The sequence below is a fragment of the Sorex fumeus genome, unplaced genomic scaffold (genome assembly GCF_029834395.1).
Source record: "Sorex fumeus unplaced genomic scaffold, SorFum_2.1 ptg000044l, whole genome shotgun sequence".
NCBI classification, from domain to species: domain Eukaryota; kingdom Metazoa; phylum Chordata; class Mammalia; order Eulipotyphla; family Soricidae; genus Sorex; species Sorex fumeus.
In genome coordinates this window covers 51236586-51260986 of record NW_026606101.1, presented here as the reverse complement: position 1 = coordinate 51260986, position 24401 = coordinate 51236586, and the positions used below count along the sequence as shown (strand labels likewise).

General features: G+C 42.7%; 1 protein-coding gene across 3 annotated transcripts in view; it reads right to left on the bottom strand.

Moving 5' to 3' along the window:
• Positions 1 to 24401, bottom strand: part of MAP3K13 (mitogen-activated protein kinase kinase kinase 13) — a 204177-nt gene that overhangs the window by 140700 nt on the left and 39076 nt on the right. Inside the window, exon 1 of one of the 3 annotated variants that reach the window (XM_056121643.1) lies at positions 14627 to 14663. The exons of the other annotated variants lie outside the window; for them this stretch is intronic. The gene's annotated coding sequence lies outside the window, so the exon portion shown is untranslated. Of the gene's footprint in view, positions 1 to 14626; positions 14664 to 24401 lie in introns of those variants that run through there. 3 annotated transcript variants of the gene reach the window in all.

The following is a 24401-nucleotide window of genomic DNA, read 5'->3' as shown; positions in this document are numbered from 1 at the left end:
TTGAGTACGTCACGGGTAGCTTGCCAGGCTCTGCCGCGCGGGCGAGATACTCTCGGTAGCTTGCCAGGCTCTCCTAGAGGGGCGGAGGAATCGAACTCGGGTCGGCCATGTTGGCTGCGTGCAAGGCAAACGCCCTACCGCTGTGCTATCACTCCAGTATAGCTATATATCTAAATCACAAAGCCAACAATACAGTAAACATGAATCCAGACTGCAACAACTGAACTTAAAAATGAGCCTGTTGAGGGTTGGAATGATAATACAGCCAGTCGGACACTTTTCTTGCAGGCAACTCAGGTTCAATCCCAGGCATCCCAAGTGGTTCCCCCAAGCACTGCCAGGAGTTATTCCTGAGTGCAGAACCAGGAATAAGCCCTGAGCACTGCTGGGTGTGTCCCCAAAACAAAACAACAAACAAACAAACAACAAAAAAAGACTGTCAAGGGGACAGGCTGAAGGGACGAGAGGGAACCTGGGGATGGTGGCTGTGGCGTAGGGATGTCCACACTGGTCGTAGGATTGGTGTTGGAGCACTGTGTGCCTGAAATTCAACTATAAATAACTATGTAAATCATGGCACCTTAATATTTATTTAAAAAACATATTTTTAAAAACCTGTACATATTAGAGCTTGGAGTTGAGGCAACTAGTGGGTCGATGAACTCTCAAGTGTAGGTTGACAGGTTTTTCCAACCTTTTCACTAATACCACAAGAGTCTCTAGGAGTGAAAGTAATTAATTTGGGGGAGGGCACAGACAAAAGTTCTTAGGGCTCACTCCTGGCTCTGCGCTCAGGAATTACTTCTGGTGGTGCTCGGGGGACGATATAGGATGCTGGGGATTGAACCCAGATGATGAGGCAAGTACTTGCCCTGCCTACAGTACTATCTCTCCAGTCCCTGAAAGTAATTCTTGTTACCAAAAATTTTTTAAAGAATCTTATTCAAGGGATAACACTATGTAATTTTAACTTGTTACAATCTACCTCATGTTAAATCACATCATTCCCACCTTTTATGCTCATTGTATATATTATTTCTTTATAAACTCCCTTTTTCAGGGGCTCCCAAGCAGTGCTCAGGGGGTCCAGGACCTAATTCCAGATGCCTGGCCAACAAAGTCTGGTGGTTCAATGCTCAGCAGCCTTCTGGGTACCACTCAGCAGTGCGTATGTTGCCTGGGTTTGAACTTGGATCTGGTGGGTGCAAAGCATGTACCCCTAACCACTGACTGGTCTGGACAGCCCTCATTTTACACTTAACTTTAAGTATATTGTGACTACTTTTGCTTTAAGCCATACTTTTTGAAAACTGACACACAGTGAAACAGACTTTTTAGACTTTCTTTGACTTTTAACTTATATCTGGATTCTTGTAACTCCTGCCACAATCAAACCCTCACTCGTGCCCTGCTTCCTCTTGCCTGTAAAGGACCTTAGAGAAATTAGAGAAAAGAACATGAACAAGTAGAAATTTGACCACCAACATGGGGAGTATTAAAAACATTAAAGAGAAATAATAGGGATAAAAATGAATAAGTTGAAGAATTGACTCAACGGGCATCAGGGCCATGCTACCGAGTGAAGGCAACTTCCCTGGTGGCTCATAAAATGGTCTCATTTTCTGATTTTTTCTTTCTCTAGTAGGAGATATCTACTTTTATGTTTTACTTTCCAGTCTGTTACTTATTGCTTCTAATGTGTTAGTTTAGGGGGCACAGTAGGATGGCCTACACCTGGGGGTGCTCAGGGCACAAGCTCCTAGTTTTGTGCTCAGGGATCATTCCTGGTGGGCTTGGGAGACCCTATGTGGTATCAGGAATCCACGTTGGGTAGGCTACATGCAAGACAAGGCCCCAACCTGCTGGACTATGGCTCTGGGCCCCAAGCGAGAGTTCTTGAGTACATTAGTAGAACACTGTGTTCTTGAACCTCTCAACTGGAAAAAGTTCTGGCAAAATCACTTTCCCTTTCAGTTTCTCAAGGCAACGGCTCTGCTCACTTTGCTTCTCAGTGTTCCCCTGGGCAAATGAGTCCTCGGTATCAAATCACTTCAGGCACCAGATAATACAGGCAACCTTTTTTAACCTTTTGGGTTTTATGATCTTATTTAAAGTGGGTTTTCCCCATCTGTGAGAGCCTCATGATTTCAGGGAACGTAACTGAAGATAACTGTCTAGACACCTGGAAACTGGGCATCCCCGCCCCCGTCCCCCCTTCCATTCCCTCCCCCAAACCACGCCTCTGGCTTATTAAATTCTGGAAGCACTAAAGACAATGAGCAGACAATCTTGGGGTGGGGTTTGGTAGCTGTTTCTATTTTATGTGAGGTGCTAAGGTTCAAACTTATGCCTCATAGGTAAGGCAGATATTCTACCATTGACCCATACCCCTGGTTCAAGTTCACAGTTCATAAGCATTCTCTTTTTATTATTTGGGCTTTGTGGCCACATTTGGCAGTGCTCAGAGTTTACTCCTGGCTCTGTGCTCAGGGATTACTCCTAGCAATGTTCAGAGAACTATATCTGATGTCCAAATTCAAACCCAGGCCAGCCGCATGCAAAGCAAACAAACACCTTAACCCTTGTGCTATCTCTCTAGCCCCTCAATAAAATCACTCAGATTTTATTCGTTTTTTTTTTCTTTTGTTTTTTTTTTTTTGGGCCAGACTTGGCAGTGCTCGGGAGTAACTCCTGGCTCTGCACTCAGGAATTAATCCTGGAGGTACTTGGGGGACCACATCGGAGGCTGGGGATTGAAATGGGTCAGCCACATGCAAGGCAAGCACCCTACCCACTGTACTGTCTCTCTAGCTCCTCCTGATTTTTTTGTTTAGTCGTCACTTTTTTATAATTTTATTTTTTAATGAATCACCATGAGGTACAGTTATAGATTTGCAAACTTTCATGCTTCGTTTCAGTCATACAATGACCGAGTTCCCATCTCTCCACCAGTGCCCATTCTGCACCACAAATGATCCCAATTTCCCTTCCGCCACCCCCATCCCATCCACCCCACCCCACCCTGCTTCTGTGGCAGGGAATTCCCTTTTGCGCTCTCTCTCTCTCTCTCTCTCTCTTTCTCCTTTTGGGTGTTGTGGTTTGCAATAGAGATATTGAGTGTTCATCGTTCGATCTATAGTCTACTTTCAGCACGCTTCTCCCATCCCGAGCAGGACCTCCAAGCACCCTTTACTTAATGGTCCCTTCTCTATCTGAGCTGCCTTTTCCCCCAGCATGTGAGGCCGCTTTCTGGGGCAATCCTCCTGGTACTCATCTCTACTATTCTTGGGTGTAAGTCTCCCATTCTGTTACTTTATATTCCACAAATGAGTACAATCTTTCTATGTCTATCCCTCTCTTTCATGACTTCATCCTTTCTAACAGCTGCTTAGTATTCCATTGTGTAGATGTACCAAAGTTTCTTTAACCAGTCATCTGTTCTCAGGCTCGGGGTTTTTCCAGCTATTGTAAAGAGTGCTGCAATGAACATACAAGTGCAGATGTCATTTCTAGTATACTTTTTTGCATCTCGGGGACATATTCCCAGAAGTGGTATTGCTGGGTCAAATGGGAGCTCAATTTCTAATTTTTTGAGAAGTGTCCATAAGGTTTTCCAAAAGGGTTGAACTAATCAGCATTCCCACCAGCAGTGAAGGAGCGTCCCACATCCCCACATCCTCGCCAACATTGGTTGCTTTTGTTCTTTTGGATGTGGGTTAGTCTCCTCCTGCTTTTAATAAAGTATCAGGCTACTCCACATGAGATCAAGTTTCTTTGCTCCCAAGTCCTGGTTAGAAGCAGTAGAGTTACACAAGTATCTTTCCACTGGATCCTCCCAACCCCAAAGTGCCTTCTGTGTTTATCCTAATAAAGATGAAAAATTGGTTTTCAGGGATGGAGTGATAATACAGCAGGCAGCATGATGGCCTTGCACAAAGCTGAAGGTTAATTCCCCCTATGATCCTCTGAGCCCTGCCAAGTGCGGTCCTTGAGTGCAGAGCTAGGAGTAAGCCCTGCGCACCACAGGGTGTGTCCCAAAAACAAAATAAATAAAAACTGGTTTTCAATTTCTAATGTAAAATCCTTTTTTTTTATTACCTACTCTTGTTGTTGTTCTGCCTTTATTTATCTGCCATCATATCTGTCTTGCCTGTTTTTCTTTGATGACGTGTTCCATAAAGTGCTGTGCAGGGTGTGTTTACTTTGGCTTGCATTTATTGAGAAGTAGAAACGAGCTTGTTTTATACTTTCCAGGTGTTCCACGATTGTCTTTGATGTCTGTGAAACATCCTGTGTAAACTGTTTCCCTGAAGTTTGTATTGCAAAATGGATCTGTAAATGAATTTTACCAGGATTCATCACAGCATTTTTCTGTAGAAATAGTGTATCTCTCCCAGCACGTGTTCAAGATTTCTTCCCGAGGGCTGGGGGCACGGCTCGAATCGTAGAATACATTCCTTGCCCTATGTGAAGTCACAGTTTTATGTTTGATCTCTGGTATGACATTCCCCTACCCCCTCCTTCCCACAGCACTACTGGTGGCTCTGAAGCAATGCTATGATTCTCACCTTCAAGAAAATTTATTCCTTAAATTTTAGAACAACATTCAAGTTAGAATGCTCAATATTTGCTTAGCATTGGCTTTGTTCAAAACTGACAAAAGATCTCATAGTTTTGGGTCAGAGAAACAGTACAGCAGGTAGGGCGCTTACCTTGCATGTGGCTGACCTGGGAGCGATCCCTGACATCCCACATGGTCTCCTGAGCCCAGCCAGGCGTAATTCCTGAGTACAGAGCCAGGGGTAAGCCCTGAGCATATCCGGGTGTAACTCAAAAATAAACAAGCAAAAAAAAAATACCATTTTCTAAGATGTTGAAAGGTAGAAAGAAATAATGACATGAGGTAGGATATATATCAGAAAGTATCTGTGACCGAGTGTGTGTGTGTATATGTATATATATATAATGTATATACACATACAGACATAGTCACATACACACATATGTGTGTGGATATTTGGATATTAGTATTAAAGTAAACAACATTGTTTTCTCTTTATAAGAATGGACATCATATCAAAAAGCAAATCAGTGGCAGATCTAAAATGAAAGCTTCTTTTTGATTGATCTTGGTTTTGAGGTCACACCTAGTGGTACGCAGGGCTTACTCTTGGTTCTACACTCAGGGATCACTCCTGGCAATGATAGGGGGACCATATGGGGTGCTGGGAAATGAACCAAGGTTAGGTAAAGGTAAAGGTAAAGGCCCTCCCGTTGATCGTCGATTTGCTCGAGCGGGCCCAGTAACGTCTCCATTGGAGACTTTGTTGTTACTGTGTCTGGCATATCGAATACTCTCGGTAGCTTGCCAAGCTCTCCGAGAGGGGCAGAGGAATCGAACTCGGGTCGGCCATGTTGGCCACTTGTAAGGCGAACGCCCTACCTGCTGTGCTATCGCTCCATGAACCAAGGTTAGCAAAAAAAACCCCAGAATTTAAAATACACTGGGGAGGGGGCTGCGGATGGAACATGGTGGAGGAAAGTTAACATTTGTGGTGGGATTAGTGCTAGAAAATTATGTGCTTTTCATCTGGGGAACATAAAGTAACAAAATAGGAGACTAACACCCAAGAATGGTCAAGATAAGTACCAGGAGGTTAACTCCATGGCTTGGAGGCCAGTCACACACGGTAGGGGTAAAGGCAACTCAGATAGAAAAGGGAGAACCAAATAAAGGGTGTTGGGAAGATCCTCCCAGGATGGGAGAAGCATGCTGAAAGTAGACTATAGACCAAACATGATTGCCACCCATTGCCTCTTTTGCAAATGACAACACCCAATAGGAGAGAGAGAGAGAGAGAGAACAAAAGGGAATGCCCTGCCACAGAGGCAGGGTGGGGTGGGGGGATGAGGGGTGGGAGGCATACTGGGACCCGTGGTGGTGGAAAATGGGCACTGGTGGAGGGATGGGCATTTGATCATTGTATAATTGAAACCCAAGCACAAAAATTTGTAAATCTACAACTGTACCTTATGGTGTTTTACTAATAAAAATTAAAAAAAAAAGAAAGAAAATTATATGCTTAGGGGCCGGAGCGATAGCATAGCAAAGAGGGCATTTGCCTTGCATGTGGCTGACCTGGGTTTGATGCCTTAGATCCCACATGAGTAAGCTCTGTGCATTGCTGGATGTGACCCAAAAAGCAAAAACAAAAACAAACAAAAAGAAAATTATATGCCTAAAACTCAACTATCAACAATTTTGTAAATCACAATTCTAGAGACAGTTGCTTAAAATTTCTTGTCTTTACTCTCACTGGCATTGCATGTCATTTTACTTTTTCTTGATATTTCCCAAACAGGGTGAGACTTGGGTGAAAATCTGGTTTGTATAATGTTTAGTTCTGGTTTTCTCTGCTTTCTCTTCTGATTTTTCCACTGCTTCTATGGTTGGTTTGTTTGTTTGTTTTTCTGGGTTTTGTTTTGGGGGTACACCAGGGAATGCACAGGCATTACTCTTGGTTCTACACTCAGGAATCACTCCTGGTGGTGCTCAGGGGACTCTATGGGATGCCAGAGATGGAATCTGGTCTGCAGCATGCAAGGCAAACGCCATACCCTCTGTATTCTCTCTCTCGGACTCCCTTTCCACTACATCTTATGTGACAACTCGTGTTTCATAAACACCAGTTCTTGGGTGGTAACAGAAGGTAGAGGAACCTGAGTGCACCATGAGTCAGAGACTAGTAATGCCAGAGGTTTACAAAAAAGGGTGGGGGGCTTGAGATAATTTCTAACTTGGAAAATTTGAGAATTTTGAGCAATGGAACAGGAGCAAAGGGTTAGCAACTTGGGGTGCCACAGGTCATGCGGGAATTTTGAGCAATGGAACAGGAGCAATGGGTTAGCAACTTGGGGTGCCACAGGTCGTGCGGGAATAGGGCAGGACAAAAAGGCCAAACAAATATTCGGGACCAGTAGCAGAAAAAAGCAAGATCCTTTGCTCCTTCAATCATTCTTTACTCCTCTGACAGTGGTAAATTCCAATCCAAAGTTCACTGGCCTTGAATCCTCCCAGTATAAATTACTGCGACAGTTGGCTAGCTGACCAGGAGCATGGGCTGTGTGATCACCATCGTTCTTCCCAGCAGGAAAGTTTTCCTTTATTCTGGTTTTTAAAATGACGAGAATTAATTCACTCACACCAAATAAGGAGAAATAGGAGACATTTGCTTAATATAGTTCTCAAAAATAGCATTGAGGAGGGGCTGGAGCACTAGCACAGTGGGTAGGGCATTTGCCTTGCACGCAGCTGACCTAGGTTCGATTCCCAGCATCCCATATGGTCCCTGAGCACCACCAGGAGTAATTCCTGAGTGCATGAACCAGGAGTAACCCCTGTACATCACCGGGTGTGACCCAAAAAAGCAAAAAAAAAATAGCATTGAGGAGAGAACCAAAGCAATACTTCTCCAAGTATATGTTCTGCCAAACTCAATCTTCCATTTTAGTTTAATACTCCAGATGGGAAAGGATTCTATGGTTAAACATTGGGAATACTAGCTGAACTTTATATTAACATGTTATATGTTATATTAATATGCTATTTGTTATATGCTAATATTAATATTATTAATATTAATAATATTATTACTTTATTGTTAATATTATTAATTATTAATATTATTAATATGCTTTATATGTGATGTGTTATATTAATGTGTTGTTAATATGTTAAAACATTAACATATTAATAGTCCTGAGAGGTCTTGGGGTAAGCAGCAAGCTCTTTTAATTTTATGTCATTTACTTCTGTGGTTGGTGCTTTTAGTGTCTTGCTCAAGAAAACTTGATATCACAAAACTATAAAGATATGTTCCTAGTTTTCTGATTCTGAGTTTTCTGTTGAGATCTATAATCCGTGTCAACTAAACTTTTATGTTTGGGTCATGAAAGACAATGTCTCTTTGTTTTCGTAGGAAAATCTATTTGTTCTAGCAACATGTCCTTAAAAGTCTCTCCTTTTCCCACTGAATGAATTTATCATCTTGGTCAAAATTCAACTTACCTTATGAGCATGAGTCATTATTCTGTTATTTATTATTCCAATGATTTAGTTAAAGAAATACTTGATTATTATAACTGTAGTTAAGAACTGAAATCATGTGTTACATATAAATCATCCACCCCATTCACCTTTTCAAGGTTATTTTAGGCTCGCAGTAGAGCACAGATGGAAGGTCCTAGGTTTAATACTAGCACTGTGAAAAAATATATATCATTTCATTTTATGCTACATTTAATACATTAGAATATTTAACAAATTCTTCAAAGCGTTTGCTAAAATTTCTGGTAGGGTGTGCATTGATTGCGGGAGAACTGGCATCTTAGCAATTTTAAGTTTTAAAACCCATGATCATAATATAAATTTACATTTTATAATGATTTTATTTAATTTTCTTAGTAATGATCTGTAGCCTTCAGAATAGGGGACTTTCACTCTTTGTAAAAATTTATTCATATATGTTTGATATTTTAATGGAAATATTTTCATTTCTGTTTGGATTGTTTTATTATTTCCAATAAAATGTTCTATATTGACAGTATAACTCTAGACTTATTATAGTCTAAAGGATTTCCTATGTACAAAATCATAATATATGTGAATAATGACATTTTCTCTTTTTTTTGGACATTTTCTTTTTTTGTGAACTTTTTTCCTTGCCTTATCACTACATATAACAAAGTAAATAATATATAGTCTCATTTAATTTTATAACTGGATGTTACTGATTTTACAGTTGAGAAAACTGAAAGTTGCAAAGGATCAAAAAAATCTGCCTGGTCAAGAGCACACATTTATCACCAGATAAGTAAGATCTAGAATAAATGGAGACTCTCTTATTCCATGCTTATACCTAGACAACAAGTTTATCTGTTTGAAACATTCAGAGGCATAGAAGTAAAAAACATTTTCAATTTAACAATAGAACAAAATCCTACTAAAGGCAAAGATTAAAAACAGTCTTGTGGGAGCCATAGAGATAGGTCAGCAAATTAGACGCTTGCCTTGCCCACATCTGACGTGGGTTGGATCCCAGGTAGCCCAGACCGTCCCCGCAAGCACCCCCAGGAATGATCTGAGTGCAGAGCCAGGAGGAAGCTCTGGGCACCACCAGGTGGGGCCCTAAAACAAAAACAAACAAAATACCAGTTTTGCAGAAAAAGGGACAATTTTCTCTAGAACACGAGAACATGTCTAATAACACTCAAGATAAGAGAAAAATACCAATTGAAATACTGCTTAAATGGTGTGGCCATTATAGAAGACAAGATAGTGGTTCCTCAAAAAATTAAAAATAGAATAATGACATTATCTAGCACTCCTACTTGTAGATATATATCAAAAAGAACTGAAAGCAAAAAAAAAAAACCTGAAAGCAAGATCTCAGAGTTGTCTGCATAGATAGGATCAAAGCAGCATTGTTCACACAGCCAAGTGTCCACTGACAGATGAGTGGATCAATAAAATGAAATGAAATGATCATTACATAAAATGAACTATTATTCAGCCATAAAAAGGAAATCCTGCTATAAGCTATAAAACAGATGAACTTTCAATTTATTCCACTCTAAATGAAATAAGTCTCACAATAAAACAAAAACTGTGACAATCCACTTCTCCTCGGTCTTTAAATCCACAGGAAACAGAATGGTGGGTAACAGCAGATGGGGTGTTTGCCTTGTAAGCAGACGGCTGGGGTTCAATTCCCAGCATTCCATACGGTCCCCCAAACCCTGCCAAGATTAATTCCTGAGCACAGAGCCAGGAGTATGCCCTGAGCACAGCTGAGTGTGACACAAAGATCAAACAAATCGAATCAAAACCAAACCCCAAACAGAATGGAGGTTGTCAGAAGCTGGGGGAGAGGAGAAATGATGAGTTATTATTTAATGCACACAGAGCTACAGTTTTACCAGGAAAAAAGTCATATAGATCTATTTCACAGCAATAAGATCAATAATGTTACATTACACTTTTAAAATAAAGAGTATATGTTTGTTTACTGGTTGTTTTTTGGGGTGGGGGGCACAGGTGGCTGTATAGGCTCAGGGTTTACCCCTGGCTCTGTGCTCAGGGATCACTCCTGGCCATGCTTAGGGGCCCATCTGTGGAACTGGGCATCAAACCAGGGTCTGTTTCATCCAAGCATCTTCCCTTAAAAATACCATCTTTCTGGTCCCATGTTATGTGCTTTTGTAAGATCACTATTTAAAAATGATTTATAAAAACTTTAAACCAAAATTTACTCCAAATTCTAAAACAAATGATGCTGAAACCATCTTTTTCATATATATATATATCATGTTGGCAAAAATCCGAAAGTCTGATTAACCCCCTTAATTGACAAAAGATATGAAAAATAGCACTCTTATCCGTTGCCAGGAGAGCACAAATGGAAATGATCACATTGGAAAGCACTTAGGGAATAGATAAACGACACCTTTTCATTTTCTGTGGGGAGTTTCACCTGGTAACACACTGTACGCATGTGTGAAATGACTTAGGGGCATGATTATGAGCCTGAACACTGATTAAAATAGAAAGATTCTGGAAAGCACCAAAGTGCCCATCACTCGCTGACTGGTTAAATACAGAATAGTCCATCCCGTGCTGCGACTTTGAAACAAAAATGTTCTTTCTTCCCAGTGTAGAAGGTGCTGCGAAGTTATGGCAAGATCTCAGACGTAAAAGTCAAAAAAGTAGGATCAGTATGTGCAATATGGATAAAAAGAGGGAACTGAAGAATCCATTCATTCATTCAGATTGTCTTTTATATACACGAAGAGACTCTGCAACTTCACATGGAAAAATAAAACAGTACTTGGAGAGTTCTGAGCTGGGAACTGGTTTTGATGGGAAGACTTTTCAATGTATCTTTTTTTTATGCTTTGGTTTTGGGACCACAGGACCACATAACCTACTCAAAAATCCAAGCACAACTTTCTGCAGAAAAAGTCCTCTGCTTAAAAAATACATTTAAGTACTTCTTTTTAAAGTAGAACTTAGTTTATTAGCCTCTGTCCCTGAATATTTGGTAGTCTCCTGCCCCACCAGCCGACGTTCGAAAATCCCATTTCACAGGTGAATACATTTCAAAACAGCAACAAAACCTCCAGAACCTCTTTTCAACGCATGCTCTCCGCTCCTTTCAATTTCCTCAATTCGGCCCCAATTTCTCTCCTCCAGGAATAAGGTCAGAAGCTGCTGGGCCCCCAAAGGTCACCTTGAGCCCAGGAGGTGTGATGGAGGGGATACATTTTAAAAATACATTTTAAATGACTTTAATTTGTTCATACAATGAATATTTACCAAGTATCTACTATGCATCACATGGACACTGTTTTGGGTATATTGGCATTACAGCTCTAAACAGAGTTCTTGCTCTCACAGGACTTACATTCTATGGGGAAAGACACCCCCCCCCCCGCCCGCCCCACCATACACACACACACACACACACACACACACTCACACTCACACACACACACATACACACGTTTAAATGGAAAAGATCAACAGTGCCAGGTAGCTATTCTTTTTTTGTTTTGTTTTGTTGTTTTTTTTTAAATTATTTTTTGGCTTTTTGGGTCATACCTGGTGGTGTACAGGGGTTACTCCTGACTCTGCACTCAGAAATTACTCCTGGTGGTGCTCGGGGGACCACGTGGGATTCTGGGAGGCCATGTGCAAAGGCAAAGGCCCTACCTGCTGTACTATTGCTCCAGCCCCGATGACTATTTTTATTATTGGGGAAGGGTCCTACAAAGTGCTCAGAAAGCCCAGAGGCCCTTCAGTGATTCTTGGCCAAACTACAATACTCGGGGGACCACGTGGCACTGGAGATTGAACCAGGGCAAACCGCATGCAAAGACCGTGCCGAAACACCTTTTACCGTGTCCCCACACAGCCCTAATGAGTCAGTTGTTTTTTTAAAAGCAAACCATAGCAAAGGGGAAAATGGAGCAATGTGGTGGAGGAAGGCAGTGATGGGAAAGGCAGTTGAATGGACATCAGAATAAAGGGAGGAAAGAAATCCTGCAGGACCAGTACTTTCCATGTTGCAAAGGCCCTGTGGCAGGAACAAGCAATGGTCCTGTGGCAGGAACAAGCAAAGGGCCTGCGGCAGGAACAAAATCTATTCCAGAGACAGCTCAAGCCCTCAGGAGCAGTTGGAGCAAACTGAGGGAGGAGAGCTGGGTTGACTCAGATATTCGACACGTGGCCAGGAGGCAGTTGGGGGCTCTGCAGGCACTGGGCCAGGGGTGTCAGGGACAGATATTGGGGGGTGGCTTAAAAAATTCAAAAAGGTCGTGGTTAAGCTTTAGCCAGGATACACTAAATGACGTTCTGGGCTGTTAAGAAATAGAAAGATTGCATTCATCTGGGGAACATAAAGTAACAAAATAGGAGACTAACACCCAAGAATGGTCGAGATAAGTACCAGGAGGTTAACTCCATGGCTTGGAGGCCAGTCACACACGCTAGGGGTAAAGGCAGCTCAGATAGAAAAGGGAGAACCAAATAAAGGGTGTTGGGAAGATCCTCCCAGGATGGAAGATGCATGTTGAAAGTAGACTACAGACCAAACATGATTGCCACTCTCAATGCCTCTTTTGCAAACCACAGCACCCAAAAGGAGAGAGAGAACAAAAGGGAATGCCCTGCCACAGAGGCAGGGCGGGATGGGGGGGATGGGGGGTGGGAGGGATACTGGGATTAGTGGTGGTGGAGAACGGGCACTGGTGGAGGGATGGGTACTCGATCACTGTATAACTGAAACCCAAGCACAAAAATTTCTAAGTCTATAACTGTACCTCATGATGTTTCACTAATAAAAATTTAAAAAAAGAAAGAGAGAAAGAAAGAAAGAAAGAAAGAAAGAAAGAAAGTAAGAAAGAAAGAAAGAAAGAAAGAAAACCATTTCAAATCCCACTAAGAAATCACAGCCTTTCTCCTTAGGCGGCCACTCGCCACCTGGGCTCCTCGTCTCAGGAACTTCCCCGCAGCCTCCAAGCTCCCGACTCCCACTTCATATCCCAACCATCTCCTAAGGAACCTGGCCTGGGAGTGGCTGGTGAGCCTGCGAAGGGAACTGAATCAAGGGCGGGAAAATACTGCCGCAGAGCAGTCTTACAGGGGAAGGAGAGGTTTCACTGCACACAGCCCTGAGGTCTGTGTGGGAAAGAACGACTTGGGCTCTTCTCTAGCAAGGGTCAGCTGGGGCAATGCCACTGTCTGGAGCCCTGCTCAGTTCAGCAGGGCCAGGAGGCGGGTGACAGCAGCGGACTGTGCTTCCCTGAGGCCTTTACCGCAACAGAGGCTGTAAAAGCCAGGTGTACCTGGCGATTATCACACTGTCTTCCCGGCACTGCCTGACTGATTTCTAAGGCCACTGGCCAACAGCCAGCCTCGATAACTTTTACACAAAATATTAACCACATCAGAATTTACTTCCATACCCCAAGTCATGAAATTATTGTGTAGCAAGAAGTTCTTAAAAAAAAAAGAAAAAAGTATGAAACACATCTTGGCAAAGGAGAACTATGAAATAAGCGGCCGTAACATTCTCCCGGGACTCCACAAAGCCAGTGTTCCTGGAACATGCTGTCATTTCTGGAACCCTCCTTTGAGCACAGAAACTCCAGCCCCCGGAAAGCAACAGTTCACACCTCCCCTCGCAGTGCGGCAGTGGGGTTGTGTGTGTCCAAACTTTAAACGCTGTGTGACATTTCTAAGGCTGCTTGTCATTTCTGTCCTATTTCATAGTTTCTCCTTTTTGAAAAGAAAACCTGCTGTTCTTAACTCTCTAATCTCAACTTCTCAGTACACTGTCTAAGTGCCTCTTTACTCTCATTAATTTAACATTTTTGAACCCCGAAATCTCTATTTTAAAGTACCCAAGAGGGGCCAGAGGGATTGTACAGCAGGTAAGGTGCTAACCTTGCACACAGCTGACCTGCGTTTAATTCCCAGCACCTCATATGGTCCCCTGAGCCCTGCCAGGAGTGACCCCTGAACGGAGAGCCGGGAGTAAGTCCTGAGTACAGCCACGAGTGGCCCCAAAACCAACCAATAAACAAACATATATACCCGGTGTACCTCCACCCCTCACCCCCACCAGTACCTGAGAGATAGCTAAATATTTACTAACATAAACTTGGAACACAGACATGAATTAAAGGAAAAACTCAGAGAACGCACAATAGGAAGAAATCGAACTTCTGCGTAGATCCGATCCCTGGAAACTATGCATAAATTCACTTACTTTTATTTGCTGTAAACACCGCCACTCAACCACTAGATATGAAAGATCATCTTACAGGAGCAGAACCTGTTTTTAACAGACCGTGTACTAAGAAACTTCATGGCTTTCCTTTTCCTTTTTTTAAAAAAAAAATGAAACTACTGGTGAAACACTGAATATGTCTTTGAAATATATCCAGTCCTAGGAATTTAGAACCAGACCAAGCCTTGCTTTCATCTTAGATGAAAAGTATTTCCACAACACTTCTTTACAATCAAGTATCATAATAATTTAAAAAAAAAAAAGCAACAACTTACAACACAGCGAGCTGAAGTCTGGACAGTCTGGAGCTGCCAGCAACATCCCTTTCCTCTCGGACGAAACTCTGTTCCTGTCCAGAGTGTACTGGACCGGGTTCAGACAGACACACGTGTGCTGTGTCTGGGCGCTGCCACGAAGTGCAGCCAGGTGGGAGGGTTTGCTCGCTTAACTCCTGCTTGATAAGACTTATCACAGCCTCTGTCAGGTAGAGTTCAATATGGGCAGATCGACACAGGAAGGAAAGCTATGGGGAAAGTAGGAGAACATTCCAGAGTCACTGGTGGCTGGGCTTCGATTTCAGAGGCAGTTTTTTCTCTGGGAGAAAGGAACGGCAAACAACCCAACAGTCCTCTGCACTCCAAAACTCCTACCTTTTTCCCCAGGATAAGTGTTTCCCTCCTCTTCAGAAACTATATATGGGGCAATGACGATGAAGGAGGTCAGAAAGTTCTCGACTTTAAGTCCCCAGGCCTTCCATGGCCCCAGACTCACTAGTTATGTGTAAATCTTGTGTGTTTTCTCGTCCTGCATCACCTGGTCATCTAACAGAGATGTAAGAACTTAGACCCACATCCTGTTCTTCAGACAAGAAAATGTTCTGTTGTTTCACCTCTTTCCACATTTCGAAGCTTTGGAGTGAAGGTGGTTCTGTGGTTCTGTCACTTGTAGTCATTGGCTTTTGAAGCATTTCTTTATGATCCCATGGCATTCAGCACTTAAAAAAACATCTTGGTGGTCCTAAGAAATAAATACATCTTAGGTTCATCTTCATTTCTCCTTAGTCTGATTTTCTGTTTCCAATTTAGCCCTTTCGCTACCTGGATGATCCTTGGCAACAGCCTTTCTGAGAGGCAGAATAAAGCCCCCCCCTCAAAAAATATAAGTAATATATATATATGCATATATATATTATATGCGCATGTATATATGCATGCTCTAATTCTCATATATATACATGTATTATATATATATATATATATATCTGGCCTAATTCCCAGAATATATTAGTCAGAAAAAAGGAAGTTATGAAGGACCTTGAGATTAGATTATCCAGAAGTGTCCAGTAATACAAATTCTACAGAACAGGCTCTCAAGAGCCTCCTACATGGCATCTTGGGGTCCATGACAATACCCCAGTGGTAGAGCACCTGTCTTGCAGGTGTGAGGTCACAGGGGGATAGACATATGCTGAATGCCATAATGTTGGCAGGAACATACTAGTGTGAACTCTGGCAAATTAAGTGATCAAATACCACACATGTGTGATGCCAGGTCATTGCAACTACAATAATGGGAAGAAAGGGAAGGGGCGATAAAGGTATGGAATTCTGATGAAACATGGGCCAAGGACACGGACAGCTAACAGGAAAAGGAATTGACCTTAAATACATGAAAGTATACCCATACTCATTATAAGAGGAATGCAAATCAAATATAACCTCATTTTAATCTATCAAATTAACCAGGTTCCAAAATTTCTAAAACATAATGTTGGTGAGGCTATGGAGAAATAATAGCACTGTAGCACTGTCCTCCCGTTGTTCATCAATTTGCTCGAGCGGGCCCAGTAACGTCTCCATTGTGAGACTTTTGTTACTGTGTTTGGCATATAAAATACATCACGGGTAGCTTGCCAGGCTTTGCCGTGAGAGCGAGATACTCTCGGTAGCTTTCCGGGCTCTCCAAGAGGGAGGGAGGAATCGAACCTGGTTCTGCCAGGCCAGCAGCGCACAAGGCAAACGCCCTACTGCAGTGCTATCGCTCCAGCCCTTCGAGAAATAATAATGAAGAAATAATAATGGAAAATAAACTGGAGAAATAATAATGGAAAATAAATTGGTTGAATCTCCCTTGAATACAAATCAGCAAACTATGGAAGCAATATGTGCTTTCACTCAGTGATAACTAAGAACATACAGGTGCAAAATTATATTTATACATATGCCAAACACAGTAAAAACAAATCTCAAAATTGGAGACGTTACTGGGCCCACTCAAGCAAATCGATGAACAATGGGAGGACATTCTTCTATACATGTATATGAGTATTCACTACAATAACACTGATGGCAAAAGTCAAACATGCCCATCAGTAGAGAAACAGTAAATTAAATGTCAGCACAGAAGTCTAATAGAAGTTAGAAAAATTTATAAATTACCTAACTCTGTGTGTGTGTGTGTGTATGTATGTGTGTGTGTGTGGTGTTAGAGAGAAAGAGGAGATACTTAGAGAATATTTCTGGAAGAAAAGTCAAGCAATCAGAAACAGTAGATTGTAAGTTGACTTTAAGGAAGGAACAGGATAGCTCAGGTACTAAGATGGAGTAAGCCTAGTTCCTTTCTTCCTCTGACTTTTTACCTAAGTTGGTATTACCTGTTAAAAAAGAGAGGTGCTAGGAAGATGGTTCAAGTGGTGGAGCTTGTGCCAAGCATGCTGTAAGGCCCTGAGTTTGGTTCCCAGTACCACATGCCGGCCCCCAGCACTGCAGGAAGTTATCCCATCCCCTGACCCAGCGATGCTGAGTGTGGCCCTAGTAAAATCAATAAAAATCCTGCTATACAGATAGTACAGGGGCTAAAGCAACTGCTTTGTGTTAAGGCCAATCCCGGTTCAATCTCCATCATCACATATGGTTCCTCAAGCACTACCAGGAGTGATCCCAGCACAGAGCAGAAGTAAGCCCTGAGCAGAGTTGGCCCCAAAGCCCTAAACAAATAGAAAATACTCAGTGTCGACGTAGCATTCAGGAACAGGAAAAGTACAACAGTGGAAAATATAATGAAAATGGGGCCAGAGCGATAGTAAATCGACTCAGGTTTGATCCCTGGCAATACATATGGTCCCCAGAGCACTGCCAACAGTGATCCCTGAGCTCTGAGTCAGGAGTATGCCCTGAGCACAGCTGGGTGTGCCTCTGCCTAAACTATCCTCCCCTCTCCCCACCCCACCCCACCCCACCCCTGCAAAGATGAAAACACAATCACTAAAACCTGATTTTAGTGAACAGTGATGTACCAATATTAATTTCTTAATTTTGACAAAATAACCATGTTACTGAAAGTATTACCATCAGGAAAATTCTTTTTGCCACGTATTTTGTCTGTTTGTTTTGGTTAGGGGCCACACCTAATTGTGCTCAGGACTTACTCCTGGCTCTGCCCTCCGGGATTATTCCTGGTGAGATTCAGGGGACCATATGGGATGCTGGGGATCAGATGGATTGGTCACCTGAAAAGCAAAATACTACCCTCTGGACTATCTCCCCAGTCCTCTCCTTTCGCAACTTTCATGTAAATCTAAAATTCTTCCCTAAATTTAAAAAAGTATTAAAACAAGAAGTAAACAACCTTAAATAAATTATGGAGGAGAGCTGAAAACCGATGAAGCTGGAGCTAATGATGGCAATAGGGGGGAGGGCCTACAGTGAAGGGCTCCCTGAATGCAGGGTCCAAGCACTGACGACAGCAAGAGCTCATAGAACAGGTGACTAAGGACAGCGCGGAGCAATCACTGAAGGCAAAGAAGGTCACCCAGAAGAACTCCTGCACTTTGAGTAAAGTCCAAATGGAACCCACATTATACAATACCAAGTTTTCTTTCCAGAAAGCACTTCTGATTTAAAAGCCACTGGGAAACAGGATTCCATTTACGATCATGCTTCTCTAATTGGGGAATTTGGAGCCATCGGAGAGATTTGATTGATTGATTGATTGATTGATTGCAGTGACAGCTCTATTGGAAGCAATTTATATTGAAACAAAAGAATGCTAGCTTTGTATGCACTTTTAGGAATGATCCTGAGAGTTTCGGCACAGTATGTCTTGCTGGAGGTCCCCATCCATCCTTCTAGGCCTGTAAATTCACTGTTCAGCTCCATAAAGGAGTACTTGGGTAGAACCGAGAAAAGCCCTGGTCCAAGAACTATTCAGAAGAATGCACTTGCTATAAGACTCGTAAAAGTAAAGTAAGTAAAGGCCCTCCCGTTGATCATCGATTTGCTCGAGCGGGCCCAGTAACGTCTTCATTGGAGACTTTGTTGTTACTGTGTTTGGCATATCGAATACGTCACGGGGAGCTTGCCAGGCTCTGCTGTGCGGGCGACATACTCTCGGTAGCTTGCCAGGCTCTCCGAGAGGGGCGGAGGAATCGAACTCGGGTCGGCTATGTTGGCTGCGTGCAAGGCAAACGCCCTACCGCTGTGCTAAGACTCGGGATACCCATAATTTAAAAAGGTAAGTTTATGAATTAGGGCTTTATACAACAAATTAAAATATATATTTCACATTCGAGGAAGAAAAGAATGAACAAAACTATGGATTTATCATAATCACCACAATCGTGTTACTGAGGGTTTTTTGGTTTGGTTTGTTTATTTGGTGTGGGGAGGGGGCATATCTGGCAGTGTTTAGGGTTTATTCCTGGCTTTGTGCTCATAGATTACTCCTGATGGTACTCGCGGAAACCATAAGTGATGCTGGCAATAAAACTGAAGTTGGCCCCATGCAGACAAGCACACAGAAAGTCCTGTCCGATCTCTCTGGCCCTGCTATCGATTTGATGCTGTTTTTGTTGCAGTGGTGCCAGAGATGAAGCCCAGGGCCTCACACGTGAGGCAGGTGCTCTACATGGAGCTACAGTCCTGGATCCTAAATAATGTATGATTTAGTCTTCATGTAGTCTGTAGTGAGAGCCCAGACAAGTCCTGAGAGGAAAGTCAGCATTAACTTGACCTGGGTCTTTAACCAATGCTATTCGAGAATGATGACATATACTAGGTAATACAGAAGCATGCGTATATTTGTATATATAAACCCATACATACTATGTGTAGATGCATGTGTGGTATGCACATACACTTACCAAAAACATAGGTGTTGATACAAGAGTCAGTGCCTATTCTTATTTTTTTTTTATCTGTTTGTTTTTGGGCCATACCCAGTGGTACTCAGGCTGTGCCAAAGGAGCCTGGCTCTGGGCCCCATACTGGGCCAATTTCACCGGGGAGCCCCAGATGAAGCAGGTGCAGTCTCCCCGCCTACTCCAGATGGAATCCCAGTGACCAAGAGCTTCCACAAGCAAGGCCCAGGTATGGGGGTTCCAGGACTGAATCTCCAGGCCACATATTGGCAGAGGACCTGGGCTGTCCCTCCTTGGGTCCCCAGCCGCCCAGCAGACTGTCATGCTCACAATTTGCATCCAGGCGCCATCTTAGCCCACCAAAAGCCCTAGCCTAGAGACACAACAGAAAGTCCCAGAAAACACCACAGTGCCAGAGATCTCTCTGGGCCCCACACCGAGCCAATCTCACTGGGGACCCCAGATGGAGCAGATGCAGTCTCCCGCCTACTCCAGATGGAATCCCAGAGACCAAGAGCTTCCACAAGCAAGCACCCCCCAGCCCCACCCCATGTAGGTTCAAGGCTAAATCTCCAGGCCACATGGCGACAGAGGTCCCAGGCTACCACTCCCCAGGTCCCCTCCTGCTCAGCAGACTGGCTGTCACGCCCACAATTTGCCTCTGGGTGCCATCTTAGCGCACCAACAGCCCTGGCCCAGAGACTCAAATGAATCCCAAAGTGGATTAGTGCCATACAGAGATGTCTCTGGAACCCAACCATTTACAATCTAGAAATTTGCATTTACAATCGCAACCATGAGTGCTCTCATGATATTCAAAATGAGCAATGAAAAATAAATTATTTAGCGTCTACCCCTGGCAGGTAGGCTTGAATGGTGGTGAGAAATTTCAAGCAAAACATAATGCCCCAAATTAGAGAGAGTATTGGGGAAATTATCTGCCATAGAGGCAGGGTGAGGACTGGGATATGGGTGGTGGAAAATGTGCACTGGTGGAGGGATGGGTGTTCCATCATTGTATGGCTGAATCTCAAACATGAAAGCTTTGTAACTCTATCTCACGGTGATAGAATTAAAAAAAAATAAAAGGAATGTGGAGTTCATGCCAAATTCAATCAGCTTGATCAATGGCTGAATAGCAGTATTCCTACATTCACTTGTACCACTTGTCATCCCGTTGTTCATCGATCAGCTTGAGCGGGCGCCAATAACGTCATCTCCATTCATCCCTGTCACGTTCTTACTCATCCTTCCCAACGCTGCCATATTGGGGGCTCTTTCAGAGTCAGGGGAATGAGGCCGTTATTGTTACTGTTTTTGGCATATCAAATACACTACGGGGAGCTTGCCAGGCTCTGCTGTATGGGCAGGATGCTCCCAGTAGCTTGCCGGGCTCTCCGAGAGAGCGGAAAAACTGTCTGACGGTTCCTTCATAGGTGAGGCTCGTCCAAGAATGTGGAGTGAGGCCTTGAGCATGGCTGTGGTTGGATTCTGGAGGTTTTAGGCTGCTGGGGTTCTGCTTGGGGCGGGGAGGGAAACTCAACCTGCACCCTTATGAGAGGGCTCCAGCGAAGACAGCCTGGCCTGGGGGCAGGAGATTCTGCATGGGTCTCTTCCAGGAGCTTTGTTTTATAGTCTCTGGATCTTGTCCGTTGCTTATTTAAAAAATAATAATAAAATTAAAAAATAAAGAAAGAAAAAAAGGTGCCTGACTCTGAGCTCAGGGATCACTCTCAGTGGGCTCAGAGGAACCATATGAGGTACCTGGGATTGAACCCGTGTCCGTCATATACAAGATGAGCACCCTACCAATTGTACTACTGCTCTATTCTTTTTCCAATTTTAATTTATAAAACAACTGTAACTTTGACAAATGTGTCTGTTGTGTACAGTAAAATGGAAAATGGAAATGCATTTTTGGTATATAATTTGCTGCCAAGTAAATAAAAATATTACTGTGGCATTAGGTATTCATAAGGCAGGCAACACATAAATCTGAAAGCTCTGTTCTTATTATTTTCCCTCTAATTTTAAATATCCTTGGTCTACAAGCCACAAGGCAATACTTCTACTGAGTAAAGATTTATTTTAAAGCTTATATGTGAGAAATACATTAAAGCACTAATGGTATAAGTAATACACAGGCGCTTCTTGAAAATGTCACGGGAAAACTATATAGGATTGATAATTTTTTCTAAAATGAATCATCTAGTCAGATGTCACCTGAATAGATAAAATAATATCATCATTTATTACCCTAATATAATGCTGGTACTTAAAGGCTTTAACTGGAATAAAACCAACTTTAAGAACAGCTGAAACAAACCAACTTCTTTTCTAAATTTTTTAGTTTCTAGGGGTGTTTTTCGTGGGTGGGGTGTTGTTTGGGCCAGTGGTGCTCAGGGGACACTTCTGGCTTTGTGCTCAGGGGTCATTCCTGGACTCTGCTTGGAGGACCATCCACGATGCTGGAGAACAAACCAGGGTCGGCTGCATACAAGGCAAGCACTTTAACCCCTGTACTGTCTCTCTGGCCCATGTCTGGTTTTTAAATTAAAAGTGAGTTACATAAGAAATAGCTTTCATTATTCCAGCTTATGTACATTGTATGGAAATACCGCGAGGCTAGAAACTGAAAAGTAAGCGCAACACTAAACCTAGAAGACAGAATTACAACTCTCACAAGAATTTCACTCAGTTTATGTTGCTGGCTTTGACAATGAAGAGCAACCCTGGGGCATGTTGTCACGTCTTAGCACTGTCTATAGCCTGTAACTCCCTGTTGTCACATTTTATAGGAAGTTAGACATTATGTTTTGAGAAAGCAAATTTGAATTGATATCCAGGGGGAAAATAAATTCTTTTTATCCCCTGCTTGGCCTTTATACTGATGAGGTTGCTAGAAATCTCAATAATTCTCTTTTATTTTAATATAGATTCAAGGAGTGTGAATTTATACTAGCACCTAGGATGCAAGTTAAATAGAATTATTCATACTACTGTAAAAGCTATGACCAAGGAAAATTGGAGAAGCGCAGAACTAGAGAGAGTATTCAGCCTCCAGACATAAATGGATCCCAAGTATCCCTGAACTGGATTCCTTAGCCTTTGAGAACCCAAACAGAACCTCATAGTTTCATTCCTTTAATGCAGTCTATTACACAACTATGTATTTTTTCCAACATGTCCTGATATATATACATATATATACACATATATGATATGATATACACATATGATCCAGAGATCATCACACTCAGCTCCTGGGAGAGAACAAGGCAGAGTCTCCTACCCTATGCCTGACTGTCTCCACCAGGGCCCAACAGCTGAAGACCACCGAGGCCCAGCCAAGGCCATGCTGAGACCACTCTCCACACACTTGGATGAGCCTCACGCATAAAAGAACTGACAGAGGAACCCAGGTGTGTGGGACCCGGGGCTGAGATCTCCAAGCCTGCACAGTTTGGGACTGGACCTGCCAGTAACTAGACAGTTACACCCACCAACTGCCGTGTAACTCCAACAACGGCCAGGATCCAGAGATCATCACACTCAGCTCCTGGGAGAGAACAAGGCAGAGTCTCCTACCCTATGCCTGACTGTCTCCACCAGGGCCCAACAGCTGAAGACCACCAAGGCCCAGCCAAGGCCATGCTGAGACCACTCTCCACACACTTGGATGAGCCTCACGCATAAAAGAACTGACAGAGGAACCCAGGTGTGTGGGACCCGGGGCTGAGATCTCCAAGCCTGCACAGTTTGGGACTGGACCTGCCAGTAACTAGACAGTTACACCCACCAACTGCCGTGTAACTCCAACAACGGCCAGGATCCAGAGATTATCACACTCAGCTCCTGGTAGCGCGCGGCCGCATTTGGGGCCGCGCGACATCTTATCATCTCATTCCTAATTTGGTCAAACTGGCAGGCTACCAAATGTAACATGCCCACACGGCAGAGTCTGGCAAACTCCCCGTGGTATACCCAATATGCCAAATACCAGTAACAATGATGGGTCTCATTCTCCTAACCCTGAAAAAAAAGCCTTGAATATGGCACTTTAAAAAAAAAAAATATCAGGGCTAGGACGAAGAAGACGTTACTGGCACCTGCTCGAGGCAATCGACGAACAACAGGGTGGTCGTGATCGTGATCGTGATATATTTTTTTAAAAAGTCAGGAAAATATGTGTGGAAGATACATATATTGGAATATGTATATATATATATATTTATCAGATATACGTACTGGAATATGTGCATATACATATCAATGTTTGTAATATCTAAAATGAAACATTGCAAACATCCATCAGTTAGTTCATATACTAATATATCTTGGGATACTCACAGGATGCACTATTATCCAGTGGTGAAAATTAATGTGCAATAGCTATATACACACTTATATGGATAAACTGAACTAAGACAATAATATTGACTAAAAAGAGTCCCAGAAAAATACATGACTCTACTTTTATAGTTGAAAAATATGGAAAATTACTTAATGTGCTGCTTGTGGACACACTGATATAAGATTTTAAAAAAAACATTGGAAAAAGCAAGAAAAATATTCATGGAAAGTTCAGAAAGTTGCTTACCTCTAAGGGAACTAGAAAAGTTTGGAACGGGAGAGGAGTATAGAAAAGATACTGCATGCAAGGGTTCTTTTGTTTTTGGTTTGTTTCTGTTTTGGAGCGGCATCTAGCATGCTGAGGGGACCCTTTGCACCTGGTGTTTGAACTTAGGCCCCCTGCATGCAAAACACATGATCCAGTCCTTTGAGCTATTTCCAGTTGTTATATAACTTTTTAAAAACTGGAAAGCTAGGCTGTAGGTACAAATATGCTTCCTACATAGTTATTCCACAAGCCTTGGAGATATTTCCTATCTTTCAATATTTAATACACATCT